This window comes from Drosophila mojavensis, unplaced genomic scaffold, assembly GCF_018153725.1.
Source record: "Drosophila mojavensis isolate 15081-1352.22 unplaced genomic scaffold, ASM1815372v1 contig_74, whole genome shotgun sequence".
In the NCBI taxonomy this organism is placed as follows: Eukaryota; Metazoa; Arthropoda; class Insecta; order Diptera; family Drosophilidae; genus Drosophila; species Drosophila mojavensis.
Genome location: NW_025318899.1, coordinates 17348750 through 17365181, shown reverse-complemented (window position 1 = coordinate 17365181; position 16432 = coordinate 17348750). Strand labels below are relative to the sequence as shown.

At 36.7% G+C, this 16432-nt stretch overlaps 4 non-coding genes across 4 annotated transcripts; all 4 read left to right on the top strand.

The window, feature by feature from the left end:
• The first annotated feature begins 6891 nt into the window (after positions 1–6891).
• On the top strand, positions 6892–6963 carry Trnap-agg. The gene has a single exon. It is a non-coding gene; the product is annotated as a tRNA-Pro (tRNA).
• A 2065-nt stretch (positions 6964–9028) lies between these two features.
• Positions 9029–9152, top strand: Trnal-caa. The gene is made up of 2 exons: positions 9029–9066; positions 9108–9152. It is a non-coding gene; the product is annotated as a tRNA-Leu (tRNA).
• A 254-nt stretch (positions 9153–9406) lies between these two features.
• Positions 9407–9533, top strand: Trnal-caa. Its single transcript has 2 exons — positions 9407–9444; positions 9489–9533. It is a non-coding gene; the product is annotated as a tRNA-Leu (tRNA).
• Positions 9534–9826: 293 nt separating this feature from the next.
• On the top strand, positions 9827–9958 carry Trnal-caa. Its single transcript has 2 exons — positions 9827–9864; positions 9914–9958. It is a non-coding gene; the product is annotated as a tRNA-Leu (tRNA).
• The last annotated feature ends 6474 nt before the right edge of the window (positions 9959–16432 follow it).

Genomic DNA, 16432 nt, shown 5'->3' with positions numbered 1-16432 from the left:
ACTAATTAATAAATTGTTTCCAAGGACTTTTATTTTTTTTAAATAAAGCTTTTAATATAAGAAAATTATATCAATGTTTTATAATTTATGTTTTATCATTTTATCAACTAAAACTAATTAATAATTAGTTTCCAAGCCGTTTTATGTCTTAAGAAAATGTTTATTTATATTTATTTTATATATAATATTTTATTTATTGTTATTCATGTCATTTTGTATATTAATAAAAATTTTATTTATTTTTTATAAATTTTTTTATTTATATTTTATAATTGTTTCTTACACATTATTTAGTTTTATTATTGAAGAAAATATTCTCGAGAATTCCCAGTTCAAGAAGTCATTTAAATAAATATTATAAAGCACCTACAAGTTCTTTCTCTCTTCCTGCTCGATTCGCACTTATCAAAGCCGCTAGAGACATGCAGTTGGTATCCAATTTTTCAATGTATTTATTATCGTGCCATCACATTAGCTACCAATGCTTTCTGCACAATCTGGCTGCCACACTCAGAACAGCGAAGACAGTGCTCGCCAAGCTGCTGGCTGCCTCCTGCTTATGACAGCAGCAGCAGCAGCAGCAATTGCAATCCCAAAATGCGATCTAATTTTCATGTTATTTGATAGAAAAGTCTTGTAGAAATCCGTTTGTTGTTGCTCGGCGTTGTTCGGTGTGCGCAGTCAAGCCAAGAATTTATCACACAGCCCCCCAAAGTTTTTGAGTTGCATCTACAGCTGGTAGAAAGAAAAAAAGGGGGCCTGTGGTCCGTGCAACATGGATTGGATGCAGAGTCTAGCGACTGCAGCCACCTCCACCACCAGCACCACCGGCACCACCAGCACCACCGTCACCTCTTTGTATATTATCAAAAATGGTGTATCTGTAGCTGAAGCTTCCTGAATCTCATATCGGGCATGGCAAACATGTTGCAAGTTGTTGCTGGATGCTTCACTGGCGATCGTAACAACAGCAACTGTTGCTGTTGTAGTTGTTGTTGCTGCTGCTGCTGCTGTTGCTGGCGCTGTACGAGATTAAACAATGATTGCATTTTCATTTGCATTTTAAGTCACGGTGCAAGCAAAACCAAAGCAGAAGAAGTCGAGGGTCGGGATCTCACTTGGCAAGTGTTGTTGCTGCTGCTGCTGCTGCTGCTGCTGTTCACTAGAGATGCGCAATTCCGGTACACAATAATAATATAAAGTCATGGTTGGTCGTGTCACGGCACCAGCTCTAGCCGCAATTGCAGCTGCCTTTTTACAGCTCGACTTCCAGTTGGGGGCCGAGAAACAGGTTTACCAAAACTAAACACATGCCGCCAGCATCGCTTGGCTAAGATTGAAATGCAAATCAGTTAATGGTGTTCCTCTGATGCTGTTGCTGTCCAGTTGCACTACAGCAAGGGCAAACACCATTCATTCGAGCTGATGTACGTGTCTGTCTGTCAGGCCTGCCTGCTGCTGTTGTTTTTTCTATATATATATATATATATATATATATATATATATATATATATATATATATATATATATATATATATATATATATATATATATATATATATATATATATATATATATATATATATATATGTATGTATATAATTGACTTGGCCCTGGCCAACTTGCACGGCAAGCATCCTGTCGCAATTCGTATGACCCATAACTCAAATGGCCAAATGTTTGGCTTTAATGCTGCCTTCATGCTCATAAAAATGAAAATTTGTGCGACCAAAAGCTCGGAGCGGCGCTAATCTTTGTCATGTAGCAGCTGCTGCTGCTGCTCTTTCTTTTTTTTTTTCGCTCGTCCTTTGAGTGGGCGGAACACTCATCTCGATTACGAGGTGTAAATTTACTGAGGCACATAAAGCCATTTGGCGCGACTGTCCGGTCCCTAAGCCCACCCGAGACCCTCGGACTCGGACCCCGACCCGGACCCAGGGCCCAGCTCAAAAGCCAATTCATATATTTACCGTTTTGCCGGGCGACTTTAGGGGCGCATTATGCACTAAGCTTTTTGGACACTCAATGCGAAGGGCCCCTACTTTCAACATCATCATCAACGTCATCATGTTAATGATCATCATCAGTGGCAGCATGTGAGTGGGGTAGAGCTTTATAAATTCTGATGCCCTGCGAATTGTTGACTCATTTCAGCTGCTGGATAAACGATGTACGAGATACATCCCTTGAGAGCTGCTAGCAGCGCTTGATTGAACTACTCTGAACACTTGGCTTTGATTAAGTGAGCTTAATGCTTTACGAGCAAGAAATGCATTAATGCAGCTCAGGTGTATATTATATGAAAATGGAGTTCAAAGGTAAAAAGCTACTCTTGCTTGGGGTCATCAAATAGGAGTAATGGGAGAAAAAATTTAACAGAAAAGCTATGAGTTATTGGATTAGCTTTCAACTAGATGGCAAGCCTTACTAAATATTTAAAAAATAATATACTATTAATAGCTATAACAGCTACTGAAATATGATTATTAAAAATAATATCAGTCGTATTTCGCAAAAAAAAAAAAAAATAATAATAATAAAAATACAAAAAAAAATATTTTAAAAAATTAAAAAACAGGCATTTACTTCCCATTTTATCAAAGAACCACACTCTTATATATTATATAAAAAATTCAACAACTTTTACATCTATTAAAACTCAATTCTCAAGCAAATGTGAGAAGAAAATTCCATATATGCCATCCAGTTCCGGGCATGATCTTGATAAGCTCATATTGTCTATAGCGCAAAATTTATTGCTATTACTCCTGAGCGAATATAATTTCACATTGCCTGACTTATTTATTGTATACACTTCACAGCACTTTCAATTTTTCATGCAATACGCTGCATCTGGATTGTGGTCCACACATTTCTCATAGTGCGCCACCAAAGTCGCTTCTTCTGCTGCTGCCTCCCTCTGCAAAAGGTAAACATGCTCGGCACGTTGCGCAGGAACAACAGCAACTGCGTCTAGTCTTTGTTAAACAATCTATAAAATACAATCACTTTCAACAGGAAAATCAACAAACTCTGGCACAGAGCTGGCCGTCTGCCCTTTAAATCATGCTCAGATCGTAGGGAGAAGCTGGAGAAGCAAAAACAAAAACGTGCCTAGATGCCAGACGTTGCTCAGAGTAATTTTATATATGTACATATATATATTTATATATTTCACACAAAGATCGTAATTATGGGTTCGTAAGATCTTTGCCAGCATCGCTAGCATGATCGACATCGCGAGCTGCAAAATATATGACCGAAAACCTGATGAAAGGGCAGTTCAGCCAGGCTTCAGTTAGAGCTGGAGCTGGCGTCGGAGTTGGCGTCGGAGTTGGTGTGGTTGGAGTGCTGCATATGGGAGCGCTTTATATGGTCGTGCATTAAATTTAGCACAATGTTTCCCTTCTTGTTGGCCACGCCCACTAAAGTGGCATGCGGCCATGGTTATGTAAACAGCAAGGAGTTGATGCAGTTGTAGCAGCAGCAGCAGGCGAGCTGTTAAAGGCCACCAAATCGCATGGGCTTTGAAGATGACAATGATGACGAAGATGATGATGATGAAGACAACCGACAGCCATTCTGCATTTTGTGTTATGTGTTGGCCAGAGGGCAAAGGTGGCCACACAGTCCGCCCACCCGAAGACACAAAACACAGTGTGCATTAAGTGTTAATGTTGCATAAGTTGACTGCACTTCAAACTGAGCCGCGCTGAGTGGCGCAGGAAGTGGCTAAGACATGAGCTGAACTAGATTAGCTGAATGCATGATTTATGTTAGGAAGGTATACATATATATATATTGGATATATATATATTTGAGAATGGTAGTAAAACATTGTTATACATTTAACTTGTCTATAAATAGCTTTTAGTCTAGCTTGACTTTTATCGCTCAGCAATAACCAAAATTATTAAATTAAATTAAAATTTGTAAATAATTATTATTATGAAATAATTTGTATTTTTATATATTTTTATTTTTATTTATATTCTTTTTTATTTGTTTTACCATTCTTTAATAAAAAGAATATTTAAAAATTCATTAAAATTATGTTCATTTATTATTATTTATTTCTCAATTAGAAAAAACAAATATTACAAAAATTAATTTATTGTTTTTTTTTTATATTTTTATTTAATTTTATTTTTTTTTTAAGCTTTTTTTAATAATGTTTTCAAGTCTAGCACCAATTTTATCTTACAGCATGAACAAAAAAATATATATTTTATAATTATTATAAAATTACTTAATTTATTTATTTTTATTTTATTTATGTATTTTATTTTATTTATTTATTTATTTTTATTTTATTTATTTTTTTTTTTATTACCTGTATTTTTATTTAATACATTTAATTTTTTGTTATTATTAATATATATTTTTTTTAATTTGTTATTTAAAATATAAATAGTAATATAAATAAAATATAATAGTAATATAAATAAATTTATAAAAAATTTAGTTTCATAGATAGTCTAGTGGATAATTGTGCTGAAACTGAAAATGTATTTAATTTTATTATTAATATTAATTTTTTCACTACTCTGTTTAACCATTTAGCCATTCAACCAACATTCCTCTGCCCTTAACCTGTCTAAAAATATCATTAAATCAAGCTATGCTTTTATCTTTCGGCTTTAAGCCCCGTTCCTCTGCTTAACCATTTAACTATTTATATAATTATGCTAGACATTATTATGCTCCATCAAGCTCAGAAATCCAAATCCCCAGCGCCATTAGCCAAAGCAACAGAGCTGTCAACTACAGTGTGCCGTTGCACACGAAACTGAAGCTACCCTTAAAACAGAAATAAAAAGAAAACCCCTCTACATACACTCGATGCGCAATTAAAATGAGTAATACTAGAAAGAATTCCCGAAAACATGGAAAATTCATTGAAGAGCAAAATTACGCACTATGAGAGCTTGTGTGTGGGCTAATGAATTCAAATGAGACGCCAACTTAATGCTAACCTTCGCCTAGATTGAGTGGCTACATTTTAATTACACGAACGCTTACGAGCCGCCAAAAAACAACAAGCCTAAATGGAAATGTGAAAGGACGGAAGCAAGCTGAAAAAAAAAAATCATAACATCTGTGACGTAACAAATGAGCGCTACGGGGGGCGATTGCCCGCAGCTCGCTCAACCCGGGCGAAGCAACCACTTCAAATCGGCATGCAACTTTTTGGCTGAATTAAGACACATAAAAAACCGCTTGCAACCCCTAACGCCCTAATGAAGCTATCAGGCAATGGCATGGCGCGTACCTTAGAGCCGAAACAGTTGCAAAGAAATTTTAAGTGTGTTTACCGAGCACATCAATTGAAAAACTGACCATATGAGAGAGTTCGGTAACTTCTAACTGGGCCAACTTTGATGTGCGCCCCCTAAGCATTTGCTCAAATATTTGCAAGAGGCCCACACAGTGGATAAAAAGAGAGTCCCTTTAAACAAGAGGGTGAGGGTATCTCTAAAGCAGATTGAAAACTACGCACAGTGGGCAAAATAAATATACATGTTAACAGAAATTAAGTATAGCAAGTTTTATTAAAACAATTTATATATATTTCATTTGAGTTTGGAAAAAATGTTATTGAGAATATTGTATTTTATTTATTATTTGATAAAAAACAAATTGTGTGACCATATTCGATGTTTCAAAAATAAACGTATTAAAATATTTTGAAATAAAAAAATATTCACTATCTAATTAAAATTTTTAGAATTATTTTGGTATAGTAAATTTTAGTATTTTAAAGAAATATTATAATATTATTTTATTTATTTATTTTAATTTTATTTTTTTTAAATTATGGACATAAAAATCTTAAAATGTATTGTTTTAGAAATAATTATTAATTATTTTTGTTTGCTTTTATTATTAAAATGCATTGTTTTTCAATAATTTCAATTAATGGTCTTTTATTACAAATTAACTATTATTTTACAATATATGATTTCATTTATATTTTTCCATCAATACTATCAAGCATCTTAAACCGGTCATAAATATTATTTATTAAATTACGAGATTCTTACCCACTGTGCAACAGATCGCGTCGTCCGTCTGCCAAATGGCAGCAGCAGGGTAACCACAGCGAATCAAGTGAGTTTATGCGGGTCACCCTCCACTTGGCATATGATTTGTTACAATACGAAGAGCAACAGCTAGCCAAAAAAAAAAAAAAAAAAAAAAAAAAAAACGCAGAGAATAAAAAATAAATAAAAAGAGCAATGCATTATCAAGGCGGCCGCACAATAATGTTAACGAGCAGCGCTTTCAGAGATTACAATCAGTGACAAAAGGCGCAGCAGAGAGTCAAAAGGATGTGTGTGCCGCTGTGCTGCTGCTCCTGGCTACGGGCTGGACTCGACCCGTTCGCCACTTTGGCAAATGGACTCTCACTGCTGGCGCATAATTTTTTGGATTCTGTGCAACACACACAGCTGCTGCCACTGATGCTGCCGCTGCTGCTGCCATAGCCAAAACTCAGATTTATCGCGGCCAGCATATGGGACGGATTTCCAATCAATATTTGGCGGATGTAGCAGATGTTGGGTCAGAAAATTCAGCTTGATTAGCCATGGGAACGACCAGTTGTAAGTCTCAAAATAGCTATTTAGCAGCTAATAACCACTTAAGCAATGCGACAGTGTGACAAAGTGATCTTCAAAGTTCAGCAAGGTCTCCACCGCTGATAATACCAGTCTGCGCCGAGCTCCATAAAATAGCACAATTTGTTGCTTTATTATTGTAAACGGGTTTTTCGCTGAATAAACCATTTGCATACATAATTTATTCAACAACAACAAAAGTACAACAGAAACCACTTGAGCGCCAACGACGTGGCATTGATTTAATGACTTAGCCACTCGACTCTCAACTGGCTCGTTGGTCTAGGGGTATGATTTCCGCTTAGGGTGCGGGAGGTCCCGGGTTCAAATCCCGGACGAGCCCAAGTCAAAGAAATTTTTTTAATTTTTTTTATAATAATCTATATAATTTGAATTGTTAAGATAAGTAAATTCCCGTTTGTGTTTGGCCCGATAAACAAATTAAAGATTAAATTTAAATTATTGTTATCAGCTTTTTGACACACGTAGAGTAGCTGACTCTACAGAAATCTGATAGCTTCTTCAACTTGAACTTTACAGTTCAAACACTTATAATTAGTTAGACTTTATATGGCCTCTTAAATGATAAGAACAATTAAAGGCATACAATTACCTGAACCCCCATTTTCCATTGTGGAAAAATGCTATTCGGGCGACAAAGGCGAAGGCTTCGATTACCAGACGATGTTGACAGGTTGAGCGACGGCCAAAAGCCAGCAATGGACACTCTCTCTCTGCCGGAGTATTTAAAGTGCATGCGTCTGGCCCAGCGACCGACCTGACACTCACTGGCGGCCAGGCGCTGTGCTCCGCCGGTCTGGCTTTGTGGCTATTTGAAAACCGACGCCCCACAACGCGCACTCGAGACACGGAGACAGAGACACAGACGCAGACACAGACTGATCCCCTGTCTGGGAGCATCCCAATGAATTTATATGCATTGAAAATTAACACAACAAACTTTTTGGCTTGGCTGACCAGAGCAGAGTGTGAGCGAGTGTGAGAGAGAGAGAGCGGGAGGGGAGAGAGGAGGTGCCTCGGGAGCTTATGTCTGTCATTACTGTTTAAAATGCAGAGACCAAAATCCATTTGCCCAGCCAGTGGCTGCTGGTGCACATGTATCCCATTTGGGCTGATGTATCCGATTGCATCCATAACAGCTGGAAGCACGTAAATCCCATTGTTTCATGCGTTTTGCATGAGGAGTTTCCAAGTCTGTCCGTAAGTGTGTGTGAGCTGCGCTGTCGATTTCAATGCCAAAGCCCCAGGCGATTCGGACGGCTGCCGGAGCTGCATTTGATAGGCCGTAATGTGCGAGTATTGAATATACTCTTTTCTTTTCTCTCCACCCCACTCCTCTTTTTTTATAGCTGACAAATGCAGCCAGAGAAGGAGCGCTCTTCCCGCAGCCAGCAGCCTGTGGTTAACTCTTCGCTCAGCTTGGGCTGAAGCACGCGTCTCTGTCGCCTGCGGACTCTGCAATTGACTTGAACCCGTGGCGCATCAATTGTTGGCTGCGGTTTGTGTGATTTTTATGATGAGGCCCGAGGGCATCAGCATCAGCAGCATCAGCAACAGCAGCAGCAAATGCGAGAGCTCAATTTGATTGCCCTGCCGGAAGCGGCGCTCAGGTTACATTTTAGCAACGTTTAAGCCAAGAATAAAATGGCCACTGAAATAGGAGAAGTAGCATGTGCAGCTACAGTGGTAATTGACAGTGAACAAATAGGCAACAGCAGACATCATAAAATAAAAAATAATTCTAAAAAACGTGAATTCAAATAAAAAGAAAATATTGATAATAATATTAATAAATTCAATTAAATTATTAATAAATTTTTATAAAAATAAATTTGCATTTACAAAATAATTAGTATAAAAATAAATAAATAAAAGATTTATAATAATAATATCACTAAAAATCATTTATATTAATTTTTAAATTTCATTTTACACATACATGTATAATTCATCTATTTTAAATTTGTATATTATATTTTGCTTCTCTACTTCAAATTAAAGAAAAGAACTTATATATTTTCATATCTATATTTAATAATATTGTTCTTTTATTATCTCATTGCAATACATTTATTTTACATTAAATTGCATACGCAATATGTGTCCCTCTCTACTGTGCCCATACTTGTATGAGCTACTGTACATGTGTATTAAATATGTTATCTTAAAATAGGTGTTGCTAGGCCGCAAGCTTTTAACTCAGGCGCACACATAAACACACGCTCCCACACGCGGTCTCTCTCCCCCTCACATTGTTGAATAAACTTTTCTATGTTGCGTGCTCCATTGTGTGTTATCTAATATTACTTGCTCTATAAATAGCATGCGTTTGCTGTTTCGTAGAGGCAAAAGCAACAACTCAGCTGCTAGCTCGTCGCTCGCAACATGTCAGGATGGCCGAGCGGTCTAAGGCGCCAGACTCAAGAGCAAAACTCTTGCCTTCGTAACGAGGGTTGTGTATGAGCGTTCTGGTCCTCTCTGAGGGCGTGGGTTCGAATCCCACTTCTGACAAGAACTTTTTATTTATTTTTATTTTTATTTTTTTAAATTATTATTAATATTTTAATAAAGTGCTGATTAACATTTTTGAGTTTCTATGAACGACAAGAATTACTTTATACGCTAGAACACGAGTTTAAATTTAAGAGCTAACTCATTTATGAACATGCTTCATAATAAATATTTGAAAAATTTATTTTTAGATTTTAAAATATGATCCTTGCTACTGATTTCATATTTACACATTTGCCAACCCTCGCCAACGTGTCAGGATGGCCGAGCGGTCTAAGGCGCCAGACTCAAGAGCTGTAAACTCTTGCCTTTGATACAAAGGTGAAAATGTGAGCGTTCTGGTCCTCTCTGAGGGCGTGGGTTCGAATCCCACTTCTGACAAATTTCTTTTTACAAACTTAAATATTCTCTATATTATTTTTAATTTATTTAGAAGGTAATTTGTCAATAATTATTATTTTGTTTGCAACAGAAAGTTGAGTAAAATGCAATACAAATAATATTATAAATAAACTGCTTAGCAAAAATGTTCTTTGTGAACACATATTTTAAAGAATGCGAATGCTTTTATTTTATATTTATTTATTTTTGTAGAGATATAAATAATAGATAACAAGGCGCCACTAAAGTATGCCACTGTTGTGACGTTAATTTTGAGCCAGCTTTTCACACATGTCAGGATGGCCGAGCGGTCTAAGGCGCCAGACTCAAGAGCTTTACGTCTCTTACCTTTCATAGAAAGGTGTGTGTATAGATGAGTTTTCTGGTCCTCTCTGAGGGCGTGGGTTCGAATCCCACTTCTGACAAAGTCTTTTTTACGTTTTCAAGTACTCTTATTATATATATTTTAAGGATGTTTAATCCCTTTTTATGTCGCCTAAGCCGTAGCAAATTAGTTTTTCCCCAACTGAAGCATATTAAATATTTATAACATTTCAGTGCTGCTGTACTTCAACTCATACCTTGTATCTACTTTATATATATGCAGCTGTTGTTTTTCCTATGTCGAACTACCCAGACTTTAATCCCACTTCGCATAAACAAATTACCCGCTGTGCCTCCTTAAAACCCAGCACGCCTGCAACTAATTAGTTTGGTTTTATATTCATTTTTTTCTCTCTTTACTTTTTTGTCATGTTGCAAGGCTAGCTCAACAGCACGAGTGTGTGAGTTTGTGTGTGCCTCTGCTGCTTCCTTACCTTAGTCAATAGGGGAATTTTTCATTCTGTCGACTGCACTTGAGTGCACTTGTTAAGGTTCTGGGCTGCCACCTACGCTCGGTAAGCCACCGACAATAACAGCAACAACAACAACAGGAAGAACTACAACAAAGGTCGAAGACGCACGTGGCGCAATGGGCACGCAATCAAACACCCTCCCGCTCCCCATTCCCCCTTAACTTGTCTGTGCAATGGCCAACTCGAAACTCAATTTAAATCCAGTGCATATGCAAAGTGTCACGTAATTTCAATTACACAGAATGGAAAACGCAGCAGAGAAAACTGCACAAGAGGCGAGAGTAAAAAAAAGAAAAAAAAAAACGAACTCTCGCCCAGTTTACAAACTAAGCCAAGTGCGACGGCGACGCCGACGACGGCGATGCTGGTGCGTGGCATGCCCCAAAAGTGGGCGCCCCAGCGCGTGTTGCATGTCAATCATGACTGCATCGGCTGCCCTTCAGACGCCTTCGCATTGTGGCAGGAAAAGTGTGTGAGAGAAGTCTATTGACTTTGAACAACAATAGAGACGCGGCTTACTGACCCATAATGCGTTTGCCAACAAGTCGTTTCGCTCTTTCTCCACTCTCTCTCACTCTTACTTCTCCCTCCCCACGACCTGTAATCCACAGCCCACGTACAGACCAGGCCAGCGTCAATATTGCATTGGACGCATTAGCTGGCTGCTTATAGAGAGTGTATATCAGAGTCGATTAGCAATGGAAGTCTTTGAGCAACTTATGGCTATTCTAGTATTTATAATATAATTTTATACTATATATTTCAGTTATATTTAATGATATGAAAGAGGATTTTACAGGTAAATGGGCTATGGAATTTATTTAAAAATCATTTGAACTGGGTTTCATCTTATTAACTTGTAATTTATAATAAAATGTTTAAACTATTATTATTATTAGGTTAATTGTTATGAAGAAATATTATTATTTATTTTGTGAAATAATAAAATTATTTTGTATTTGCGAGTGCTTATAAATAATGTATGAATTTAATATTTTTATAAAATACATACAAAATATACATACAAAATGATTAAAATGTAAAAGAGAATAATAAATTAAAAATAAAATAATAATAATATTAAAATAAAATATTCGGTAATTCTATATATGTATTTATATTTTATAAATTAATAATATTTTGAAATACAATTTTCTTTTTTAATCTAATATTTTTTGATATATCTATAAATTATTTAGAGCAAATAAATATGAATGTGTATTTAATTAATTATTTTTATATTATTAAATTTATTATTTTATTTTTATTTCTTTAATTTTATATTATTAAATATTATTAAATTTTTGTATGTTAGACATTTTAAGTTAGTTTTTTTCTGATTTAATATTATTTATTTATTTCAATTGTTGCTGAAATATAAGCTTTAATAAATGCCTTTCTGAAGCTCTTATTGGAATATAAGAAGCATTTGAAACGTATTCCCCACAATTCAGAAAAAAGAAATCAATTTTATACTCAAATCATTATCATACGTTTCAGTTAAATATAAATTTAAATGATGTTATCTATGCCTTCTGCTAAGACTAAAAACTGTCATTTCATTTTTCAGTTTTCCATTTCTATATACTATTATTATCACATTGCAGTAGGAAATGCATTTCTCGTAGTGCATTGCATATTCAGGTAGTGGAATATATATATAAATTTTGTTCAGCCATTAAATTGTTTCCATCTTTTGTCAGGCATTTCCGCTCTTTTATTGAGCCATCCCTAAGGTAGTTGTTGCAAGTGCACTTGTCCGGTTCGTTAAAAGTTACGGAAATAATGCTGATTCACATCGGTCCACGGCGTGGTTCGTGCGACTGCGCAGCTGCAGCTTTGGCGTAACTAATTTGTTGGCGTTGCAAATCCGTTTTAAATGCTGCTTGTTGCTGCTGCACACTGAAAATTGATTTTCCCTTCTTGTTGTAGCTGTTGTTATTGTTGTTGTTGTTGTTGTTGTTGTTGTTGCTGTTGTTAACTCGCTTGACATATGGACTTTCTGTTGGCGGACAATAACAACAGGTAGCTCTGGCCTCGAATGGCTAACCACAAGCCTTTTGTTCCGCACAAAATGTTTCAGTGGCGGGCGTCAACGTTACACGTTACACGTTATACGTAACACGTGTGCCACATGCAACGTGCCACATCTGCCGCTGCTCCCTTGCTCTATCTAGACAGCTATATCAGTGCTGGCCCTGTTGCATTTCGGGGGTATTTAGCGGCTTTCATTGCATCATTAATTTTGATGTGCTCGCTGTCCCGAAATCAACCTGACCAAGCCACGATAAGCTAGACAGTTTGTTGAACCTGATGAGCGCGGCTCGGGGCAGTCATAAAACATGAGTGGATGCATGGCATACAGGCATGAGCTGACCAAGCTGGAGTGATACGATTTTCGTGAATTTTAGCTCAGCAGCTGTTTGAGGTATTAATATGATTTAAATTTTGGAATACTTATTAAGATTTTGCCTTTCATGTTGATTTTTTGTATAACTGTGAAATGTGAGTGTTTTTTTTAATACTACTCAAACTGTGGCATGACTGTATATTAATAATTTGTTATATTATAATATATGTAATTCCAACTTTAAATATATTTAAAAAATAATAATAATATTATAATATATAATTTAAAATTTATGAAAATAAAATTATAAAAAATATTGTTATTAAAAAAAAGTTATATAATCAATATTATTAATATTGTATTTTCTTAAAATTATTGAATACGTGAAAGTATTCGACAAGTATTTTTAAGTCATATATATATTTAATAAAATTATAATTAAAAAAATAATTTAATAATATAATATTTAATTTAAATTTAAGATGATAAAATTATTAAATATATTATTACTAAAAAATTTTATATTGAAACATTTTTTTTTTTTTTTAAATAACTGAATATGTGTAAGTATTCTAATTAATATACATTTAAACAAAACAAAAATTTTTTTTTCATATGTATATTTAAATTATTTTTAATTCATATATGCATATTGATAAAATTTTAATAATATAATTATAAAGATTTTTTTTTTTACTTGCTGGGAAATAATTGCAAGTAAATGGTGTGGAAAAGTAATATGTAATATTATTTATAATGAATTTTAATATTTAATAATTTTATTATTATTATTTTTTTTTTTAATTACTCAAAATGTGCAAGTATTCTAAAAGTAATTACCATATTGAGAAATATTTCTATACATTTATATCTGTATATTGAAGAAGATTTCTATATATATAGATTTATGCTTACCTTGACAGTATATATAGATATATTGTTTACTGTTGGTAATCTACAGCTCTGTCAGCAAACAGTATAAAAGAAAATCTAGATGAAACATTTGAGTTGCTTTTCATTGAATAAGTAACATTTGAATAAAATCTTAAAAATAGATTCCTTTACTTATCTCTTTTCCTTACTCTTACTCTTACCTAATGGCATTGTTATATCTGCAATATAAATCAATAAACAACTCAATATCTCTCTGCTCGTGCAGCTTTCGTTGCATTTTCAATTGCTGCTGCTCTTATTTGGTCAGCCTACATACGGAAGGTATAAATAGACCCATTCTTATTCCACCTACTTCTCAACTGACCTTTGTTCGACAGTGTGGAGCAAAATGTGCGGCACTTTTTCAATAGCCATAAGAAATAGAATGTGCATAGAAAAATATTTGTGAAAAATTTTATGCCACTCGGTGCATGCCACACGCTCTCAAATAGACTGCGAATATATATATGTATATATACTATATATGTGAATAAGTGTGTGTGTGAGTGTGTGTGCATGGCAAAAGAAATACTGGAAAAAATCTTGGGCCGGCTGACACTGACAAGTCGTGTGAAGCACACCTGCAAGAGTCAAGCGCCGACCGCAAAAGCAGAAACCAAACTGGAACGTGGCTTTTTGGGCGGGGGGCTGGGCCGTGGGGGGTTGGGGGGGTACATGTTGCAAAATGTAGTCGTCGTTCAAGCCCGTCAGCTGCGTCGTTCTGGCCTTAAAATGAGTGCAGCATTGGCTCTCTGGCTGTCCGTTTGTCCGTTCGTCCGTCTGTGTGTCTGCCACAGGCTGGCGCTGTGCCAAACTAGCAAACTTGAAGTAGCGCTGCAACAACAACAACAACAGCAACAAAAATGAATAGAAAAACAAATGCCAGCAGCTTGTTGCAAGCCTCAAGCCTAAGGCCTTTCGCTACTTGAGCACACACACACACACACACAGAGGGAGGCACGCATGGGCGTGAGTCTAGGTAGCGGGTGTTGCAAGCCATTGTCCTTTGGCACACCGCAGGCGCTGCGCGTGCACAACAACCACGAGCCGTGTGGCAGCATCACACGGCTAGCCGTAACAATGTTGCACACTCAAGACGCGACCGGCATTCAAGCTAAGGCGATAATGTGACAAGGATAACGAGACAGAGACAGGCCGATAGAGGGAGTGTGGGAGCGTGAAGAGAGAGAGAGAGAGAGAGAGAGAGAGAGACAGCTTGTTATTATCACTGGCTACGCGGCTGCTCTGCGTAATGCGCTCATTACGTGACGGCAGCGCAAGGCAAGTGGCAAGTGGCAAGTGGTGCTAAGTGGCAAGTGGCTTAGTCTCTGCCGTCTGCCGTCTGCCGTTTGTCGTCTGGACTCTGTCGCTATTTTTAACCATTTTTTTCGGCTTCGATTGGAGATCCAAAAACTGAACACGACATTTTCATTCCAATGTGCATGCCTCACCTATCGATTTCCCAGCGCAGTTGCAGTTGCAGTTGCAGTTGCCACAGCTAATTAGACAATTGTCTGCGGCCGATAAGGCAAATGGATCTACGCATTGGATTTTCTTGTTTTTGCGCGGAATGTGAATTTATTGTAAATTGATGAAATTGTTTTGCATGGCTGGAGGCCATTTGAGGTGAGCAAAGGAGATTGGTCAGCCGAGGAATGCCGCAGGAATACCCTATAGCTATAGGGTATAGGGAGTTCTAGTGGACATAGAGAATGCCAATTGGAATGCACTCAGCTTAAGTAGTTGTGACTGAAGAAGGGCTAAGCAACTATGCTTAAGGCAAAAATAATGCTATATTTTAATGGCCTCTCTATGTGATTCTCACGCATAACTATTTAAAAAAGGCCAAGGGCACTTAAGTTGACTAAAATGATTTAACATATGGTTTAAATTTTAGTTTTAATATGTTCGATAAACAAGAACAATTTGCTTTGCGTCGTTTCTCTTTATCCCTTTACTTATCAATCCCTCTCTCCCTCTGCTTTCTTTATTTTCTCTCTCTGTGTGACTACCTCCCTCCATCACGTTTACTGTCTGCTAACATCTCTTCTAATCTCTCACTATCTCTCATTCTATTGCAATCCCACGCACTCTCTGTCGCTTGTTCTCTTGATCTATATATCATTTCCTATCTGTCTCTCCCTCTCCCTATCTCGTTATTTCCTCGCTCTTTGTATTACTCTAAATCTCTTTTCATTAGTCTCTCTGCTTCGCTTTTCCTCTTCTCTCCCCTCTCTCACACTTTCTTTCTCAACCGCTCTTTTCATCATTGCCCTCAGCTCGTCTCGTTCACTCTCTCTCTCTCTCTCTCTCTCTCTCCCTCTCTATCACTCTCTGCCTATCGCGCACCTTAACTCGCCTCGCTAACTTTCTGCTTAGCGCTTTCTTGATCTCACTCCTCCTCTCTCTCTCTCTCTCTCTCTCTCCCTCTCTCTCTCTCTTTCTCTTCCTCTCTCTCTCTGTCACTATTCACACATGTTGATCAGTTCCATTTGTTTGTCCTATGTCAGCCCAGTGCATTGACCATTATCCATTCACCTTAACTGTCTTTTCACACATCAAAGCTGAAGGTCTATGCCCCCATGGTCTTGGCCAAATTACCATACGGCCAGACTGTGGCAAGCAGAAGCCAATTAACTAAACTGCGCCTAATTAAAACTTAATCGAGCTTGAAAGGCAACTGCAACGGCGACGGCAGAGTTAAGCAAGTCGCAGTCGCAGTTGCAGTTGAGACAGCAGCTGCACTAATTAGCTTAGCT